This window comes from Rissa tridactyla, chromosome 4 (genome assembly GCF_028500815.1).
Source record: "Rissa tridactyla isolate bRisTri1 chromosome 4, bRisTri1.patW.cur.20221130, whole genome shotgun sequence".
In the NCBI taxonomy this organism is placed as follows: Eukaryota; Metazoa; Chordata; class Aves; order Charadriiformes; family Laridae; genus Rissa; species Rissa tridactyla.
In genome coordinates, this window is record NC_071469.1 from 59,480,901 (window position 1) to 59,497,193 (window position 16,293).

General features: G+C 43.8%; 1 long non-coding RNA gene across 1 annotated transcript in view; it reads left to right on the forward strand.

Moving 5' to 3' along the window:
* Nucleotides 1–12,654, forward strand: part of LOC128909006 (uncharacterized) — a 32,709-nt gene extending 20,055 nt beyond the window's left edge. Inside the window, exon 3 of the long non-coding RNA XR_008466178.1 lies at nt 12,379–12,654. This is a non-coding gene — a long non-coding RNA (uncharacterized LOC128909006). The remainder of the gene's footprint in view (nt 1–12,378) is intronic.
* The last annotated feature ends 3,639 nt before the right edge of the window (nt 12,655–16,293 follow it).

Consider the following 16,293-nt stretch of genomic DNA (forward strand, 5'->3'; position numbering starts at 1 on the left):
TAGTCTTAACAAGCTTTCTATGCAGCACCCGTCATAGATACTCTTGAGAAGCACGCATGGACTACCGATTTGAGCCCCATAATACCTCCAAAAATTAGAGTTCAGGGAATATGTGGCAGGAGCAAAAAGATCCATTGTGGTCAAACCGTTTCTAATTCTGTGCTCTTTGTATTTCGCCTCTAATATGCGATAAGGATAAATTTAATTAAAGGCATTTTGTAATTTCTCGCTTTGTAACAGTTCAGCAAATATATATTCAGAAAGTCAGACCAAGATTGTCTAGGTAAGATTTGTGGAGCAACTCCTTTGATTCTTAATCTGTACATTGTTTTATTTAAAAACATCAAATTCTTTGTAAATTAACAGGGTCACAGTAATACCTCACAAGGAGAGAAATTCTGGTAAATGCTACCGTGGATGACTTTTAATCTGAAAAAAATGCAGGAATAATGCTCAGTAGTCACGGCATCGCTGCGTGCTTGTACCTAGCAATGGAAATGCTGATACCGGATCATCAAGGTCAGTAGTCCCATTCATTGACAAAACCATTCATGACATGAGAATGAATGGAGTGTCTTGAAAGTTAGCAGTCTCTGATTCTCTGAGCAAATTTCACAGTTCGGGACAGAGCCAGTCTATCGGTGGCATACTTTCAGCATGTAATCATCTGTAAAGTCACGTCCTAACGGATATAATGAGGTCCCATTCATTATTTGCCAAAGAAGTGCAGCAGTTTAAACCTTACTCTCCTCTGCTGGAAAATTAAGTGTTTGAAATTTGGACCTGATCCTACCTTCACTGAAGTCACTGATAAGACACCACCTGATTTCAGGGGAGCCGCCGCAGACTTTTGGTAACGCAGAGGTCGCATTAAATTCACTTATCCCTCTCTCGCAGAGTGGAAAGCAGGTCATGGGTCTGATGTTTGCAGCAATAATGAGGAGGCTTTAGAAACTAAATGGGATGTAGCTGATGATTTTAGCACAAATTGAACTGAAGTACTAATGACTTACCAAGCATTATTCTTATCTGTTGCACAACCAGCACATGACGATGTCCAGAAATAGTGTAACATCATACTTCGGTAAAAGGTTCAAGGGCTGATACTCCATTCACTCGCACTGACATCAATCAGGAGGCAACTTCACTGAAGTAATTGAATTACATAAGACTAAAATTAGTGAGGGGGAGAATTAGGCCTGAAAAGGACCTCCCCAAGCAGTGAAAGGGAAGAAGGTGTCACCTGCCCCCGGCCCCGTCCATCCGAGACGAGGGCAGCCCTGACCGGCTGCGCTTGCCGGAGCCCAACCCCGGCGGGGACGGCAGCAGCCCCCTCCAGTCACATACCCCGCGGCAGCTTGGCTCGGGGCGAAAAAAAAGCTGGGGTCTGGGATCAGAGACAAACTGAGCAGGTGGGGCCACCCCAAAGGAAGCCACAGGGAAGATCAGGTCCTTCAATTTTACTGGGACGCCAACTCATCTCAGTCAGTCCCAGGCCAAGGGGCAGGGCTGCTCTGAGCCAGGTTGCCTCACCAGGGGGCTGAAATGCAGGTTGTGGTGAATATCCTGGAGATATTGTCTCTTTTGGACACTCGGCCTATCTCCCTGACAAACACAGCCACCCTCAGCAGAGGGGCATTGGCTGCTTCTGGCACCGGCTCCTAATTCCCTGTGTGCAGTGCAGGGTATTGACACAAGTTTTTCTTCAGTGTGTTACCGCAGATTACTCATACACATTATTTAACCTTTGGTGAAAATGCAGATTTCTCAGTCCAGTATCAGCTCCACTCCTCCTTCGGTGAGCTGCATTCCCCTCTGTGGCCCTTGGTGAAACGTGCAGCGTGTATATTGCCCTGCCAAATCCCCCTTACTGCCCACCCAGCTCCTGCTACGAGGTCCCCTCCGGGACATCATCTGACACTAAGTCAGGGAGACCTGATCTGACACCAGGAACTGAAAACTCATCTTTGAGCCAGACTCTGAGGTCAACAGAGCCATGTCCTACCCTATTCAATGAGTGCTTCTGCCTTCTGAGCTCAGACAGACTAAAAGTATCGTTGTCCAGCCCTTTTATATAGTTTTACGTAAACCCAGTATCTTGTTCTATTGAGACAGCCACGGTATTTCAGAGCCAGTAGCATGTTCAGCAGAAGACCCTTAACTCATTCTTCCTTTTATACATAGCAAACACCGGTACTTCTATAGTTGTGGGCATCTTCTTTTACGTACGAAAATCTAAAATTAAAGATGAACTGTTCCTCTGCAAAACCTTAGCGTTCGTTATAATGAACAACTCTGATTTGTAAGGTTAAGGGATCATTTTGAATAAACATTTTGAATAAACTGGTCGTCAGTATTATATCTTTAAGCAGTATTTTAGCTACTTTATAACTATCTGCAAATCGGCACCTCAAATGGCTCAGAACAATTGACTAAATTGAAGATTTAAACTAAATCAATGCTCAACAGAATTGCAGCCTTATTTCTGAATGCTGAACCACACTGCAGAAAGCTTTGTTAGAAAGCAGAGAGAATGCTGTTTTTCAGCTAGAACATGCGTGTGCTTATAAAGGCACAACATTATTCACAACTAAAGTTGCAGATGGAATACAACATTGTCAATACTGAAAATCTCATATAGTACTTCAGGTTAGGAACAATAAACTTTGCATTTTTTTTACAATACCTTACACCTGAGAAGCTTTAAATACATTACAATAATTAAGTCTGATAACATCACTGTGATATATGTCTCCATTTACAGATGGGTAAACTGAGACTGAAAGTGGTTCTTTGTGCCAATTTGTGCCTTACCCAATCAATCAAGGAACAAAACAGCACAGAACTTATGATGTCCTGGCTTCCACTTCACTGGTCAAACTTTTACCAAATCACGCCTCATGCCAAGAAGACCTCATGCTAACAACCTCATTGTATTTGAGAGTGGGACCCAGGGCTTTCAACTCCATTATTGCAGTAACACTTTATCGCTTGTGTCCGTGCCTATTATTTTAGCATATACAATTATTTTTATGGCAAAATAAAATAAGTTCAGGAATTCACATATTTTAATTTTAATTATTAATCATATTGTTTTCCAAGCACCTCAATTAAAATACCATTGAAAGTCTTTCTCTCATTTGTCAAAAGTCCCAGTAAGTTTATACCCCTTTTATGTGGTACTGGATTATTTACTCTTCATTTTCTACGTGGAACAAGCCCTGACTAGTAACTAGATGGCAGACATGACATGTCCAAATCCCAGAAACCTGCTCATTTGACTTCATTGGTCTATTGAGGGTTTGGCTTTTTTCCTGATCTTGCACATGTTAGCTCCATGTTTCTGCGAACTCATCAGCCAGCCTGCCTGAGCTAGTCACAGGCAGGATTAGGAAAATTAGGCATCCGCAGATGTTAGGCTACCAAAAATGAATACCAATGCTGTGAAAGTATTTCAGGGGCTTTCATTCTGTGAGAGACTCGGGGACTTCTGCCCCTGCTCCAGTGCAGAACCTGCCTTTTAAGACCTTTCTCTTTTCTCAGAGCAGCTGGGGCAGTTTCTGAACCAGGGCCAGGGCTGATGCTCAGCTGGGAGGTGGCAGGATCTCAGCAGAGGCCAGGTGTGGGGATACTCCTGCACGATATCTTATCGGCTTGAAAAGAAATTGCAGGATTCACAGGAGTTAGCAGCAGCGTGGCTAATGAGGACAGAGCAGCCTGATCCGTGGAAGTGTTGAGCAACCACAACTCCCATTTACTTCATCACTTTTGTAGATCAGACCCTCAGGGTTGTTTGCTTTTTGGAATAAGCCAGTTGTGGTCTATACCAGTCCGTCCTCTTGGCAGTAATGGCCCAAGGCATTCCTTGCTGGCTCTGACCAGCCGTAATCAGCATGGCTCCTGATCACAGTTATTTTTAGCGTATCGAATACGGAGGGAGACTAAAGGCCCAGTTTTTGCAAAGTGACTGAAATGCCTCTTGCTCAAAGCATTTCCCTCTCCAGGCTCAGTAGACTGTTGTTTTTGACCAGCTACGGCTCCCCATCTTGCCACCGGGCAGGCTGTGCTTGGGAGAAAAGAATCAGTTGGATTATAAAAGCTGTAGAGGATTTGTTTATTTTATCACTTCGTTTATCTTTTCAGCGTTATTGTTCTGTCAAGTAATCGAGAGATGAAGAAGCGCTACATCACAATTACACTTTGCTTTGACTCACACAAACCAAGAAAGATGGGTGAATGGTGGCTGTCATGCGCTGCACCCATTCCCACTGCTGTCCCTTGGAAGGAGCCTTTGTTCATTTTTCCTCATTTCTGGCTGCTCAACAGGAAGGGCCAAAGAAGTGGGAATGTTCTTTGAGGTGATCTTCTGCATTGTTTTCTCTTTTGCGTCAGTAGAAAGAAAAGTAACTAAGCAACACAATATAGGGGTTTTTTCCTCTGACTTACAAAATGCTAGTGTGGTTTGTTTTTTTCCCACAGACTTTCCTACACCCTACATCACTGCCATTGATTTATCTGTTTCACTGTGCGAAAAGCTCATCCTCTACTAGCCTGATTCGCTGAGATACCATGTACCGCACCATTCATACGCTCTCCCAAAAAGTTTACTTGTGGGGCTTTCATAAGGTGGGAAAATAACCTGGCTAAGACAGCTGTAACTGATTGATTTAAAAAAAAAAAAAAAAAAAGAGTTTTCTAAAAAATCTTCCTGAGACTTCTTGAGAAAAGTTTAAACTTTTCTACAAAAAATGAGACACGGAGGGATCTACCCAACCAAATCCAATTGGACTGCAACTTGGCTGCCCATCTGGGTACACATTCTTCCCTTATCCGATTTAGAGTATAGATGTAGGCAGGAGGCTGCCACTCAACTCTTTTAGTTTCTGGCTGTTTTGCAAAGCTTCTCTGCCACCCTCCAGCCCTCTTTCCCCATTTTCTGATGATCTGTACTCTCTCCCCACTGGCATCTCCTCCCCGGGTCTAGCTCTAAAAACGTAGCTCTTATAATATCCTGACCAGCTCTCTGTATCTGTACAGCGACAAGGAAGACCTGGCTATCGGAGGACTATGGGTAACACGCATTGAACTTAGCTCAGAGCCTCATTAGTTCCTCAGATGGCTCTTCAAGGGTATTTGTTTGGGATGGGCTGGGAACGTATCTCAACCAAAGGTAACTCCCATTCGCTGGGAGATGGAGGAGGTGGTGCCAGTAACATTACTGGGTTCAGAAATACAACACAGCTTGTCATAACAAGTTGCTCTGGCAACATCTGTTAACAGACCACAGAACTATGTAGCACTTAAGCCAGATATGGCCATAATGTAGTTTTTTGCACTGAGCTGTAGCTATTTGTACCTTTCCCAGACAGCAACATATATTATTTGCTCCTGGCCTCAGAAAACCCTACCATTTCTTTCAGGGAACATTTGCGTTTCTCTGGCATTAGGCTACAATGCCATGCCAGGTACATCTCAGGAAGAGCCTTTTTGGGAGACGTCAAGCTCAGAATTACATCAAATTCCTTCAGACGCTCCTGGCAATGCTCAGCCAGCAGCAGAGCCTCATCCAGATATCAATGCTTCTAAATCAATGGAGCTAATTTCTTACAGGAGCTCCTCCCAGCTTCACCATTACTCCAAATCCTTAACAACATAGCATCCAGTTTCATATACTCTATCCAGTATTGGGGAAGCTCGCCTGGCACCAGCAGGCAAGACTATAGAAAAGCAATTTTGGCTTATGAGCTCATCAGTGTTACCATTTTGACATCTTACAGTCGCTGACGGGTTTGCACGGACCCACCTAGTCTTCTACAAAGCAGCGAGGTCATATCAACACGGCTACTCCACCACAAATGTAGTCTCTAAAGAGGGGTAGGTGGTAGGGAAGGAGACAAGGACTCCTGTTTTCTTGTGCACCGTCGGCATCCCGTCGCGAGTCACAGTTCTTTTATGCTTTTAGCATTTTGCACGAGCAATGCATGAAAGAGGTGGGTGCAAAGACAATTTCCAGAGTGAAAATTACTTGAGAGTATTTCTTTGGGGATAAGGGAGCCCTTCTGGGTGTCTATAGAGACAAAAGTCAAAAGAGGTTAATGCATGCCACAGCTGTGCCATACCCTTCCTCTGGCTCTAGTAAGCCTGGTGGGTTTTTCCACCGAAACGGCAAGGGATTTTCCTATCAGAAGGCAGTTGGTATCAGCAGATCTCACGGCTTATCTAGATGTCGCATCTCTTCCAATTTAAATGCTACATCAGTGCTTATTAAGCCTGCATTGCAAAGAAATAAAACTAAAGAAAACATTCTGGAGGGTGCTCTGGATTCTATTAAAGGATTGAATTTCTCACTTTATTACACTTTTTCCATATGGCTGAAACCTGGAGCTGCATACTACTCTGAATACGCTCGTATACTCCTAGTGGTATAATCCCAGATGGTGACAAATGACCCCATTCCAACAGCAACGTATAGATCTTTATGAGACCGACGCTCAGCCGTGCTCTTGGGATATTCCCTCCAAACAACGAATGACTGGCAGATAACATAATGTTTAACTTCTGCCTTCACTTTTGTATACGCTTTATGGCTAACACTGCAGAGCTACGCATTTGTTAAGCACTCAGCCTTGTAGCAGCGTACAGATGACATGAGATATTCCCTCAGCCACCACCAAAGGATCTCCTTTGGCCCGCGAAGGTCAGCTGTGGTGCACGGACTGTGTCATTATCTGTGTGTAAGGATACGCTCTGGCACGCTAGAATTGAGCTGATAACGTCTTACCCCTGCTCGGGCCCTTCAGCTGCCTCTTGGGGAAGTGAGAAGGGCTGCCAAGCTCAAGATGTGCTGCATCCTGCAATTTGGCTTTCCCGAGAAGAACAACCCCTCCCCCCAAACTCACCCACGCAGTTCTTTACCCCAAGAAGAGGTCATCACACAAAAAGTAGATAGGAGGGATAGAGACTGCACACTTGACTATAACTGCAAAAGAGACAAGTCCAGAGTCCTCTTGAGATGTTGTGTAAAGAGAAAGCAATCTGGGCTGTCTCCATTTTTACAGAAAGACCTCTGTGCTTTTGTGGACTCCATGGCCTGCCAGATGGAGACGGCTCCAAGTAACACTGAGCTCTCATTGCCGCAGAAAACCAAGGAGAACTATAACCCCAAGTACTGCAGGTGTAGGAGGGAATACTTGCTCAGATGATGATTCATGTCAGCATCTGAATAAATAAGGTCAGACAGCCAGAGATTATTCCAGTGAAGGGGAGTTGATTTGTTTGGGGGGCAGAAAGGAGGGGCTGTTTGTTTGTTTCGTATCATTATACTGAAACCCTGCCCTGCTCTGAGCTTTTTTTTTCCCAAGAATTAGTTCTCATTTCTTTTAATTAAGACCTTGGTTCAGCAAAACATATAGCTGGGTGTAGCCTACCTGAACTGGAATGGCTGATTCAGAAAGCAGAAATCCTAAGGTTAGCATACACTGCGTAGCCAGTGTTATGTCGCCTTTACAAACATATCTGCAGCAGTTCTTTTAAGGAAGACGTCTCCGCTACAGACAATTAAAAATAAAAAACTACTTGCCTCAGAGGGGTGAGAAAGGATTAATTAGTTAGTGCTCGTGCAGCACTGTGAAGATACAAATCGTGGGACTGTGTTATTAGTAAGCAGAAGATGCCAACAGGAAGCAGCATTGTTAAAGGCACGAGGACTAACAATGGTTTTGTTCTCACATTTGTAAATGATTCTTCTGCTATTGAAAGGTGTTGGCCTTTCAGCCTAGGAGACTGAAATCCTCTTTCTTCACCCAAAAGAGCCTTCATGGGCTGTGCATACTTTCTCACACTCCCTCACCAGCGTTCCTCACCATTAGCTTATAGATGCTAGACAGTAGTCCATTCTCCATAGCCCTTTTATTGCTTGGCCTCTGCTTCAGCTGCCAAGAAGGGTGCCATTTAGACTCAATTGTTACGGTAGCTTTTACGATCTAGACATGGTGTCTAGGATCGGAGACTTCCTAACAATTTTGCATATGCTGCTGCGCTGCCATCAGAAGAGAAGGGCTCCCGGTTGCCAACAATGTGGGCAGAATTCAAAGCAGTGACCTGCAGATGAAAGGCGCCCCATCCCAAAATGGGCCAGCTAAGCCATCCAGCCCCCGAATGCCAGCTCTTCACTGAATGAAACTGTATTGTGTTGTGGTGCTCAGAAAGCGGGGGGGGGGGGGCGGGAAGCTCAGTTTTAAAATATCTGTGGACAACGGCTGTCTAGAGCTGGGGCTGCAGACATTCAGACCTTGCTTACGTAATATTTCTATCATGCACCGTTCTCCCATCCAACTCCCCACCCCATGCCAAGGTGCTGGACGGAGGTCTTGTTCTTATTTATGCGGCATGAATACAAAATCAGAGAGAGTGGCAGAAACTTTCCACGGAAAGGTATGGTGCCTTTGGCATGCCGGGGGAAACAGCAGAGCAAGAACAGCTTGCAAATTAGGGGGAAGAGAAGGATTAAAGAAATTGGAATAACTATATCCAAGCATTTCCTTAAAAAGCGGGATGACTGCAGCCCTTTAAACCCAAGAGTCACAGAGCAAAATATGCCACAGCAGAGCAAAGCATCTTTTCTCCTTGTGTTTGCTATATTGCTCGCTTTGACAAGCAAAATCCTCTTTTTTGCCTTTGTCCTCAGCTCCCGCCACACATACAACCCTTGCCCTCCCTCCCCGCCAAACAGAGGCCAGCTGAGGAAGGTGATTTTGTCACCTGGAGTTAATTTATGCCAGTCTCCGCTGTGCTGTGCCGCTGTGCCGGGGTGGGACCTTTTCAGATGTCGGGATGATAGGAGGAAGAACAATGAAGCAGCAGAGTATGTGTGGCGGGTGGCCGAGTCATCCTATCACCATGTATTTGTGTAGTTTCTTTTAGTGCCATCCAATCTTTCCTTCTGTCCCTAAATGGCCTGTGTTGAAAATGTCCCTGCTTACAGTTGCTCAACTGGAATGAGGACAAATTGTTTGCAGTGGCCCCCTTCCAAATGCTTGTGCTGTAACTTTTGTCTTGACTAGTCTCTGGAGATATCTCTAGAGTGAATTTCCTATGACTCGTTTGCACTACCCCAAAGTCACGCCGGTTTTTCTTCCTCTACTCTTTCAACTTTGTAGCAGGAATCTTGTTTAAAACAGCCCCGTCGCAGAAAAAGCCAGGGCGGGCAGTGCCTTAATGCTGTTATGTCACAAGTTCCCCAGTGAATTAAAAGCGAGGGGGCTGGGTCTCGAGGGTGCCTGAGGTTACAACGTGGTGCTAGCAGGCGAGGAGACCCACAAGCAGAAAAAGCACAGCCACACCAAGCAGCTTTGAGTTCTCAAGTACCGGTGGTGTTAGGACTGCGTTGCCCTCCACGCCAATACATCATCCGCTTTTGTAGGGAGAAATGCCTGGCCTCTTGGACCTCCAGACAGCTTGGATTCGGCACTGAAGGGGTGGTGAAGGTACTCTTCCCCCTCACATTCACATGTGAATTAGTCCAGGATGAGACAGCAGCAAAAAAAAAAAAAAAAAAAAAAAAGAGTTAGCAGAGCCTGAAGAACTAAGCCAAGAAAGGAAGGGTTTGTAGTTCCAAAAACCATTGGATGAAGTTTTGCACGTAGACTCATTAATAGACATTACAGAAGAAAAGGTTCATTCCCCCCCGGCTTAGATGCATGACCTATTAGACATATACATATCAATAATATTTGCCAAGGATAACTAAATTTGAAGACTGTTGTTTGCTTGGTTTTAATGGATGTTAAGTATTAGTTACTCGTCAAAAGTACAACCTGCTTTTAGAAAAGACATACAGAGCTAATGCTGTGAGATGGTCTCTTTCAACTCCACGACAGCAGAAAAACCTGCCTGCGTAAAGCATCTCCCCTTTTTTTTCTCACACTTTGTAGAAGATGATCTGAGCATCCTCAGAGTGAGGGGGAGTGAAGACTGGAGATGAGATGGCTGTGGTTCCTCACGGAGCCGCTGGGTGTACAAGGGCCACGATGGAGAGCAAGGTGGGCTCCCATCGGTCCTTCCTGCCCTCTGACTGGAAGTAATCAGCCAGCACACAGACCACCTGCAGGTCCCCCAGGGGGGACATTTCCCAGCTCAGCCTTCCCAGGGCTCCCAAGTCACAGGGAGCCCTCCCACGCCACCCCCTTCAATGCCTCCCAGCACCTTTCGCTTTATGTCAAGGGCAACAGAAGTGGGGAGGAAAAAAGAGGGATGGAGCTTAGTGAAGGCATCTTGCAGTTATGGTCATGGGGTTGTTTAGTTTGCACGTGGGGTCGCGCATCACATCGCAATGGCATCTCCTGCTCTGTGACTGTTTTCTAGTCTCTTGACTAAGAGGCAATCTCCACAGCAGACATACCCCTGTATCTCTGAGATAATGTTACTGGTTAGAAGCGGACAGAGCACGGCCAGACAGGGCATTCCAGACATCAAGGGTTGCTTGGTGTTTTCAGGCTTAGCAAATATAAGGATTTTGTATGACTTTGCCATTATTCTGGGGATTTAAAATCTTTGCCACTAGCACTCTTTTTTTTTTTTTTCTTTTTTCTTTTTTTTTTTTTTGTGTTTAACCCAAGCAGTGTCGTACTGTGCCTCTGCCTTCCAGTTAGTCAGCAAATGATTTCTTACATTGCATTCAGGATCTCACAAAACACTAAGACTACTTTGTTTTTCATTAGCACTAGAGGGGAAAAATAAACAGGCTGGGCTCATGGTTTATAATTGCATATGTAATTACCACTTTAAGACCACTATTAGCAATACAAATTAGCTCAATGCCCTTTATACCATCTCTGCAGAGCCTCTCAGAGCGCACGTAAGCCGTCTCATTGTTGTCCATCAGGCAGCCAGATTCTAATCTTGGATGTGCCGAAAACAGCGTGATGTACCTCTCAAAATTATGTGCTCCGCTTGCAAACACAGTGACCAATATTTGGAGCCATCCCTTAACATTCACCATGAAGCTGGAAGCAGAATCTGTCCAGGCCATCTTTCGGGCCAAATCCAGCTGGTAACCATTGTGTACCAGAGCAACTTTTCGTGGAGTTACTCCTGGTTTGCTCTGTTTTCAGCATCTCAAAGAATCCATGGGAAGAGGTCTGCTGACACCGGGAGGGCAGAGTTTGCGGTTGGCACAATCAGTTTCTTCCATATAAGTAGCAAGGAAGATGAGGAGCATATTGTCAATAAAACGCAGAAGTTATTTACAATTCAACTTCTAAAAGCTGCCATAAAGTAGTGAATAGCAGTGAATAAGTTCAAAGCCATTCTACTCTGTTTGGTTACTACTTTATTCTCCCAGAGCTCATATTTTCAAAGGGACAAAGCAGAGACACTCAGAGGAGAGGAAGTCTGATTCTAAGAAGTTGTAAAAAGAAATGCGTGGCCACAGATCAGGCAATAATTTTACGTTTCACATGTTTTCTGACCCTACGAAGAGCAGCTTTAAACTGTTGCTCTCCCTGATTTTAGCGGAGGCTGAAGACGACTCCACAGTTTACAAAATAGGGGGTGGGCGTGAATCCTGAAAAAGTAGATCCGTAACAAAATGTTGATCACTGAGGCCAGAAGGACCCCTTGCCTACCCCTCTGCCTGCGGCAGGATTGATTTAATTATTCTATAACTGTTCCTGTAGATGGGTGTCTGGCCTTGAATGACTCCAACGACAGTGATTGTCCAACGGCTCTTGGCAGCTTGTCCAACTGCCGAACAGTTCTTCTACAGTTTTGCCTAATATTTAACCTAAAACTTCCCTTCTGCTTCAGCCAATTATTATTTGTCCCATCCTTGTTGACTAATGAGAATAATTGATCCTTGTCCTCTTTATAACATTCCTTTATGTCTCCCGTTATTATGTTCCCCACACTCTTCTTTGCCTTTAGGCTAAAGGTGCCAAGTTATCTTAACCTTTCCTCTTAGATCTGAATGCCAAACTTCTTACCATCTTTCTTCCACTCCTCTAAATTCTTCAATTTGTCCACGTTTTTTCATACAGAACTGAATGCAGTTACTCCAGTTATGCTTTAACCAGTGCCAAGCAGAGCGCAATAATTACTTCAGTAACCTTACTGACCCCATCTAATAACAAAGGCAAAATGCAGCATGTAATTAAAATCTAAAAAAATAACTATTTTTAAAAGCTAATTGCCTTAACAATCAGAACATTCTACAGCTCAGAGAACACACACTAAAGAATTTAAAGGTTATTGTTCATTCAAAACATCTTCTGCAATTATATTCCGTATATTGTATTCCGGGCTATGTGCAGTTTTACTCCTATTAGGGACGGTCTGTACTGCATCTCTCACACTCCCTCCCCCTCTTTTTATTTCCTGCAGATTTAACTCCTAACAACGGCTCCATGGGGCCCTGTCTACACTAGGGATATTCACTAAGGACTTCCCACTGCTGAGAGCACTTCTCCAGCTCCACCAGTATGGCACAGCAGAGAGCTCCCATTCATGCTTTTAATCCTTTAGGCTGTTCCTACATCTTCCAGCCTCACTCATGTCAGTGGAGCAGAGCCAACGGTGAGGCATTTTTAGAAAGTTTCCTTTACAGGGACGATGTTTTCGTCTCCTTTGCCAAGTCCGTGGTGCCCTACCTTGAACAATCCCCTTCTCTCTGTTGGCTGGCTGGTCTCTTAAAAGCTCCTCTGTCCTCTTCACGTTCATCAACACCGTATATGCCCACCACGGTTCGTAACTGCACGGACTCCTGCTTTTCAGTCGCTATCTCTTCAGGAATGGAAATCCTCGTCACAACCCAGCACAAACGATTCAACTTTACTATCATTTGGCTGACAACAGCCATTCTTGGAAAAAGGCTACATGAATTTCTGGAATCCCCCAAAATAAACAAATTTGGATCCATTAACAGGAATAGCAAACTCAGACTGCAAACCCACTTGACTAAGCAGAGGCATTTAATTAAATTCGATTACGCAGATAAGCAGAGATATGACTGTTGTTAGTAGACGTAATAGTTTCTATTCTTGTTGCCCCATAGCACCTTAATTAAATTACAATTGTTCTGTTGGAAAACACATCTGTGAACGCCTCCAGGTAGAAAACACAGGAAAATATTGCTAGCAAAATAAAAATCAGATTAGTAGTGCAATATTGCACGGCAGATAGGACAAAACGGAATTGGATTAAAATTGCATCAGGGAAGATTCGGGGTTGACGTAAGGAAAACCTAACTGCGAAGCATTGGAGTATGTCATCTGGGGAAGGAGTGGGGTTTCCCATATTGGATTAGCTTCTAGCACAATTTAAATGAACAGCTGACAGGAATGATACAGACATAATTGGTCCTACCTTGATCCACACTGATGACTGAGGATCTGTTGAGGACTCTTTCACCCCTGTTTTTCTGTGACTGCACTTTACTTTAAATTTCTAAAGAATGAAGTAAACTCCTGCTCTCATTTACATTCATCTGAGCCTCTTAGATTCTATAAAGGTTGCATATTTACAAATGAGATCAGAATTTGGCTTCCTATAGTAACACATTGCAACATGCCAGCAATTGCTCCATAACAACGAAAGAGCAAAGTACCTTGTTATATAGGTCTTGTCCCTCAACCAATGCATACAAGGCAAAATAATCCGCGCTTTTTATAGCGAGACCTCATCCAAGCGTGTGTGTAAAACCTTCTCGTATGGCTAAGTAAAGTAACACCTCCACACATCCTCCACCTAGAGAAGAGGTAGATCTGGAGAACCCAATGAAATCAAATAGAAATACCATGTGCAAATTTATAGTGTGTAACCAGGCATTGGCTGGAGTCCAGGCAAACACGAAATTACAAGACCTAGTACGCTTGCATTGTTCTGTGGTAGTTAGGTGTTTTCTTCCTTCTTTATTTATTACAATGTTCTGGAGAGAGATTAAATTTAATGGCTTAGTATTTAGTTTTTTCCACTTACCTTGAAATAAGATTTGCACACGTTTTTGTTACTAGATTAAAAAGCTGCCAAGTGGCTTTTTAAACAATTCTCAAGTTGTTCATGGCCTCTTACATAGGAATTACTTCCCTGAAGCCACATTAGGAACTGATCGCCTGTCCCACACCAGTACAGCTTTACCCTCTTTGTCCAGAAGCAGAAAGGCACTTCTGCTTAAAACATGCCAGGACACAAAATCCCTGTTGTATTCCACGAGAAAGTTCTGCAATAAGACTCAATTTAAAGCCTATTTAGGTCAGTGAAAAGCTTGCCATCGACTCGGTGAGTTTTGGGACAGGCCCTTAAAATATAGGTCTTAAGGACAGGAAAGCCTCCGTGTTCACAGTAGTTCTTAGGGAAATCACTGAGGTCAGCAGAGGCTGATTGACTTCAGCAGATCACTGAGGTCAGCAGATGCTCAGCGGGACAAGAATTTTGTGCTGATCCAAAGCTATCAGAGAAATAAGAAGGTGGGAAGCCCGAAGCAAGTGTGTCCTCTCCACGTGTCATTCACCTGCAGGGTGTCAGCGCCGCAGCGACGGGAAAAGCCAAGCAGACATCCCTGCGCTTTGCAAGTGACTAAAGAGGTCAGCACTCCCACATCGTGTAGAAACGGTTGCATGATGTGGTTTCTGTTTTTAAAATAAATTTAAGATTCCGTCCCTTAATTCACACAAAAGCTAACAAAATATGATGGTTTTTTTAATGATATACAAATCAATATTATAAAAAAAACCTAAGTAAATATTTCCCTTGGCAAGAAAATATAAAATCTCTCATTCTTGTAACGCGCAAGTTTTACATTTACACAGCGTAGTGTCCCACAATACCATAATGTGTTAGTACCATGAAACATTTTTAGCTGCGATGTCTTAAACAAAGCTTGAGTTACTGTCTGCAGTGCCCTTGAGCTATATGTCATAGTCTTCACAAGACTGAAAGAAAACACACAGAGCAGTGAGCAGTAACCACATTAAGGTTTAATGCTTATAAACACAGAAGGTTTAACACTTGGCAAGCCAAAATTCCCCTATGACCTGAAGACATGCAGATCGTGACCTGAGAATTAAGCGCCGTCTTAAGCAGTCAAGCTGTCTCCCTAAAGAAAAGACAAAAATAGCAAAAGACTAGCTGAGCCATTGGGTCGGCATATGTCAGGTGCGTCCAAGCCCAATTCAGAGTCGATCTGTAGCCATGTGGGGACAAGCCTGACCTAGCCCAGCCTTTCCAGGCAGGGCTTCCTAAGAAGAAGGATTTTCAGAGGCACTCAAGACCCGTTGTCCCCAGTGACCCCCCAGGGAACAGGAACATTTAAGCTATCACGCAACCAAAAAACACCACAAGAGAAAATTTCACTTTGTCCCGCAAGAAAGAGGAAGCTCCTGGTATTAGATGGAGGGAGAGAGACAAAGTTAAATTCCTTTCCCCTGCATATTCCTAGCCACAAAGATGCCCTCTTACCCTCCCTGTCTCCCTCCAAGGGCTCCTACCAAAAGCAGGTGCCCCCATCCTGAAAAGCCTGGTGACAGAGGAGAAATTAAAATGTGAAACAAAGGTTTTGAACTAAATGTTTAAGGAGAGATAGGTAGGTCTTTGTTTAAAGAAAGGCCTGCAAGGCAGAGAAGTTGGTTTGGGAAAGACGAAGGTCATCAAAGCAACAGCTCCAAACATCAGAGATGAAGAGGAGGGAGGCATGCGGGGAGAAGAGGGGAGTGTGAAACAGCTGCCTGGGGGAGATTAAAAGGGATGCTCAGCATGCTCAAAACACTCTAATTTTGCCATAGTAGATCTGCTTGTGCCAAATTCCCACACAAAAAAATCTCAAGGACATGAGACCGACCCGGGTATCACATGTTTACTTCTCTTGCTCTCTTCGCTGCAAGCTGTGTTTAGCTTGTAAATAGACAAGGTTTCTATTCGCAAGTATTTATTGTATTCCTTACAAGATATTTTTAAAAGCTGATCAATACGAAGCTTATCCGTGAAGTTGCTATACAATTCCTGCTGGATTCAAATTGGACATTTCTCCGTTTACTGATAAATTGCCAAATGCTGTTACAAGGAACACTTAACTGTAATGAAATTTTATTCCCCAGGTGCTTATTACAGAGACATGTATATACACATATATGTGTGTGTATATATATATATATGTTAAATTAGGCAACATAAGACATGCTCAGAAAGCAGAATTTCCAATCTGGAGGGAATCCTGTTATTTCAACTTTCATTTCCATCCTAAAACAAGCCAAGAAATCAAAATATCAATGAAATAAATTGGTGGAACTCAGAGATCAGAATAAT